At 32.7% G+C, this 5636-nt stretch overlaps 1 long non-coding RNA gene across 2 annotated transcripts; it reads right to left on the bottom strand.

Moving 5' to 3' along the window:
• Positions 1–2298: 2298 nt before the first annotated feature.
• LOC134255465 (uncharacterized) lies at positions 2299–3502 on the bottom strand. 2 transcript variants are annotated; one of them, XR_009989555.1, is made up of 5 exons: positions 3408–3502; positions 3051–3195; positions 2767–2860; positions 2605–2696; positions 2299–2387 (listed from the first exon to the last, which is right to left on the bottom strand). It is a non-coding gene; the product is annotated as an uncharacterized LOC134255465 (long non-coding RNA). The 2 variants fall into 2 exon arrangements; XR_009989554.1 differs by having other exon boundaries at positions 3051–3192.
• Between the last annotated feature and the right edge of the window lie 2134 nt (positions 3503–5636).

Raw genomic sequence — 5636 nt, 5'->3', positions numbered from 1 at the left:
GAAATTCGAATTAAGTGAATCTATCACGATTTTTCATGTATTCTCATACTTTCTGACACTCGAATGTGTACACAAAGGAAAGTTTCAAAGGTTGGAGGTCAGCTAAATCCCAAAATTGATGAAAAGAAACGTTTCTGCTGAGGAAAAAAAAATATATTAAGGTCAATTATATGTAATATAATTTTGATACCTGGTATATATTTCTGAATACGAAACCTGTATGATGCATGTCTTATGATATGCAAGTTCAAATAGTATCAATATATTGCGTGTCTAACGTACGCTTGTGGAAGAGAATTGATTTTTATATTTGAAATGTACGTTACGTATGGTAACGTACATTTTACGTATTTCTAACTGACATGTTTTTTTATTTGGTCAATGAATTGCGTTTACACGAGCGAAACAAAATAATCGTTACAATCCATTTGACAACTGGCCACATAAATCCATCTAAATGCACCCCCAATCCTCGTAAATGTTTTAGACTTACCACATGCTAGAAAATTTATTTCTAAGTGTATTAAATTCATCTTTGGCAACCTTTTTGCAGTTTGTTTACTTTTAATATGCGACTTTTCGTCAATATTAATATAATTGTTGTTGATAATTTAAAACAAGGTATGCATAGGCTTATAATTGGTAAAAACAAAACAAAACAAAACAAAAAAGAAAAAGAAACAAAAGAAATAAACCCAGAACACAAGACGGTCACGTACATTTCAAATACTGAAAGGCACACGATACTCAGTTTTGTTTGAATCATTGCATTTTGGGTTATATTTTTCCAGATCTGCTGAAAAGCACGTATGTTTGTGTTTTGAAAAACGATGTTCACAGTTGCAACATAATTAATGAAATTGTTAACAAGACTGTCCATGGATATATTCGGAATAGATTTATGTTAAGTTTCAATGGCCAAACACGAGCATTTGTTAGATCATAGCAAAATAAGTCTGACTCTTATATTTTTTTTTTGTCTGTACCCTTGCACACAGGTAGAATTAACTAGGCTACAACCGGTGTCAATTTCAGCGAAACAGCACAAAAGAATGGTAATGAACTGAGGTGGAGGAGACTCCCCAATAATATGTGAAATGAACGTTACCGAAGTGACGTGACATTCATGTAGTTGATGACAAATAACCTCGTTTGTTACATTATGATTTCTTATATTACTGCCTTAAAACGCTTCATTGAAATGATTTTTATGTCAATAATTGCTTTTTTTTCAATATTTTCTTATTTCTAATTTACATATTATTACAAGCTTGAAATGTACGTTACCTACTCATATTCTGAGGCAATCGTGTCTTTAAGTGGTGATTGTGACATAAAACACAATGTGATTACATAGAGAATCTTTTTTGGAATAAACTGAAACAAAACGATGAATTTTTAGATGAATTTTAAGCTTTTTATCAAACAGAAATATATCTTGAAATGTACGTTACATTTACGTAGTTTTCGAAATCGGCATGACTATATGTTAAAAAAGACAGTAACTACAAAATAGAATTTTACTACATGTACATGTTAGGTTCCAGTATCTATAGAAAATGACAAGATTCCAAACTGACCGCTCTAAAAAAAAACAGAGAGAAGAATTTAAAGCATATATTTAAAAATGTTTTTATACATCTGGATCAAAAAGTAACCTTTGTTTTTTGAAAGGAAAAATCAAACGCACGTTCGTATGCCGAGAAAATATGTTGCTGACAGAGTTGGTAGGATGTGCTGGTGTTAAGATGAGATATTCCAATTGTGATTTTAATGACTACATTTTTTTTTACATATCTTTTTGGACATTGAAGAAAAAGTAACGTACATTTCAAGCTACATTTCTGAATAAAATCACCCTCTACTTTATCGTCTTGTCATTATTCCATGTATTATAATTTGATGAAAAAAAATCTGGAAACAAAATCTTCAGATACTTTCTCTCAAAGGTAATTGGTAGAAAAATTGTTATCTTGAACTTCATTTTTTAAAAAATCAGAGCGGCGTTTGTGCCCTTATATTGAGAATGGGTGTATAACAGTCAACAATTAAACAGAAAACAGACAATCGACTGTATGTTAAAATCTGGTATGATGGTTAAGTTGAATACCAAAAAAATGTAATAATCTGTTCCAAATATTAACATTTCAGATATGATCTTATGTTTAAAATCTTTTCTAATTTTAAGGATGATTACACAGATAATTTTTCTCAAATCAAAAGTTACTTCCTTTTTAACTGACTACCCTGTGTATGACTTGATTGCTTGGCCTGTTACCTGATTTGGGATCATTTCTGAGCTTCCAGACTTCGGACCTTATTAGAGTGAAGATCATGTCCCACTAAGAACCCTTTGACTGTAGCATATGATAAAACAGACTGGGAATCTGTAAAAGGACAGAACCCTTCAAGAACTCATACACCAAGATATCCTACACTCAAAATTTGAACAATAACTTTAATACAACATTTAAACATTTTCCTTTGTTCTTCATAATTCTTTTCCCACTTTACACAATATATAAAATTGCCTATTTCATAAAACATGTACATATGTAAATAATCATGCTATGTCAAGATACATATAATTGTGCAGTGCTGTACCTGTATCAAAGTATGGGAGATCTACTATGTTTCCATAGTCTGACTTGTCCACATTAATAGCTTTGTTCCAAGTGGTCTTTCCTGTCTCTATCCTGTTAAAAAAGCAAATCAATAAAAGAAACAATTTATTTCTAACTTCAATATATAAAACACACTACTGACTTGTAATTGTTGATTGCCCCCATGTCGGTGAATGTGGCCAGAGAGAAAGCAGATCTAGGAGCTTCACAGAAAACTAAACCTTTCACTTTCTGACCTAGTCAAACAAAGCAATAATCAGCACTTATACATATCTACATTCAAGTATAAATCAGATCATTTTAAAAAATCACATATATTTTTCTTTCATCCTAAATTATTTTTCTGATGATTTAAAGAAAATTGGATATTCATAAAAAAAATCCATGACATAATACAGTGTATATCAAAGTAATTTGTTATTTTACCAGGTACAGAAGTATTCTTGAGGGTCTGTTTAGAGCAGTTAGCAACACTGTTTCCCTCCAGTTTTTCAGACTCCCATAATTTGACTGTACCATCATTGGAGGCCACGGGGCAAAGAATGCATGGTCTTGAGAAACTTGAATCCTGCTAGTAGATAACACATTCTTTAATTATGTACATGTACTAGTATATAATAACAACTTATTTGGCTAAGGCAGTTAAATTTCAATAAAGTCATTGCTAAATAGTATTACATAGAGAAGATGAATGTTAGTGCTTAGAAGAGTTATTCCCCTTGATGGTAAACTTTTCTTTTTATACAGGTCATTAATTAGTACTTTCTGTGCCCCTCTCTCTACCTGTTGACTGTCGCCCTGTGTTCCTGGAGGTGGGTCACCAGTAGCCCCTTGGGTTTCCAGTTACTGGGTGGGGGCCTCCTCTCCCAGGCTGTCTCCAGTAATTAAGTCTTTAGACTCGGCCGAGTACAACTCACGCTTCTTGTGCACAATATGTTCCTCAGGACTATCTTACAGGGATATTTTGCTGTAATTCAAAATATTGTATTTTTTAAAGATTAAATGTTTCAAATAGCAGTAGTATTTTAGCACTAAAACATCCAATACAATACATCTACATGAATGTCACATGTTTATCAGCACAGTAAATTAAAATTTTCAAGCAAATGACTGATACTTATACATGGAGATTTTTACTTGTGAGATTTTTGTCTGTGCCTTTCTCTGTCCGAGATCTTACTGACCCCTCAGATGTCACCTGACTCTGTGACTGACCTCTCAGATGACCCCTGACTCTGTGACATCATTACAAAGCTTCCCGATGATGAAGATGATGCCTGACTTAGGGTCTGTGAAGTGTTTAACTTCCTCTCCAGACTCTCGGCAGTTTTCTGTAGGGTCCAGGCTTTTGGAGACAAACTATTGGAGGAGGAATCTGATTCATAGGAGCCAAACATATTCTTCCACTCAGAGTTCTGAAATATCCATACAATATCATAAAATAATATTAAGTTACCATTAACAGAACCCTTTATAATATTATTTTTGGGGTCAATTAAAATGTAGGCATTTTTTGTTTTTAAATAACTTTATCTATAACAAAGAATGAAGAGTAACACTATACAGCTACTCACCATGTTTACAGATGGGTCCTTTGAATTTGTCTTTTTAAAAGAACTAGACCCCCCCCTCCCCCCCACAAAAAAAAAAAAAAAAAAAACCACTTACATCAATGAATATCAACATTCTCATTTTTTGGAAGCAAAATTTCTCCATGTATAGGGGTAAAAATTTATCTATTATTTATTTTATGCAAACATTTCGAATTAAATTGTAACCCCCGTGCTCCAAATTTTAATGATCCAACTGAGTTTTGCACTACTGATATCATCTATCAACAGGAAAACACTGTGTACAGTCAGTAGTATTTACAGTACACAAACATGGAAGTACTTAGATCCACTCCCCATTGTTTTGGATCTTTCTGTTTCAGTAATTCAGCATGTCTCCTGGTTATTGCTTTACCTAGGCCCACAATACAGAATCTACCGTGGGAATACCCCGACTCTTCTTTGGTCTCCACAGACCTAAACAGAGAATAGATAGTTTTCGATAGGCCTGATTTAAGCGAGAGTTAATACTTCCCATTGGCCACCATATTGGAGGTAGACTCGTTGATTTCCTCTCTTTGTCTTACCAAGTTAAGATTAGGATGTAGCAGAAATATTTGGTGGAAAATCTTTATCAAATAACTTTTTTTTTAACAGAGGCTTACAAAAATTTATTTACTTCGCAAAATAATGATTCCTAATTCAAAATAGCAAATGTAAAATATCTGAAGATGCTGACATATTTAAGAAATAAACAACGTTATTTAGTGAACATGGCGTTATGAATAGCAATTGCTCTGCTGGCATATTCCATGATGAGCGCTATTTAAAACTAGCGCTTCATGAAAAATATGCCTACGTGCAAGTCTGTGTGATTCACCTACCAATAATTCACACCAAACTGAAAAACATTCCTTATATTTACATTTTACATGTTTGGAAACAACTAAAATATGTTATTAAATATTTGAATTTCTCGCTGCCCTATATCGTTGCATTTTTACAAACGTCGCTGGGCCTCATTGTGACGTCACGTTAACGAACGTTTCTCCGTGTATATTTCTACGCGTGAGTATACACGAAAATGGATTTCAAATCAATTTCACAGTTATGGCTTACTAGAAAAACATAGTGAATGTAAATATATACATGTAAATCCAAAGACATTTTTCAAAATAAAGTGATGAATTAAGCATAGCTCAATAATAGTACATTGTATTTCTCAATTTAAAGTATTCAGTGTTATAAAATGCCATCTGGATTATGTTGTACCCTATTATGGAATAAAATATGCTAAATCCAATGTTTCATGGTTTATATACATGTAAATCCAAAGACATTTTTCATAGTAAATAAATTAAGCATATATAGCTCGATCAATAAAAGTACTTTGTAATCCTCATTTTCATTAAGTATTCAGTATAATGCCATCTGGATCAAGTTGTATCCTATTAAAGAACTA

The sequence above is a fragment of the Saccostrea cucullata genome, unplaced genomic scaffold (genome assembly GCF_032062105.1).
Source record: "Saccostrea cucullata isolate Sc308-1 unplaced genomic scaffold, CSIRO_AGI_Scuc_v1 ctg16529, whole genome shotgun sequence".
Taxonomy (NCBI): domain Eukaryota; kingdom Metazoa; phylum Mollusca; class Bivalvia; order Ostreida; family Ostreidae; genus Saccostrea; species Saccostrea cuccullata.
Note: the sequence above shows the minus strand (reverse complement) of the source record. Positions and strands in the feature narration are given on the sequence as shown.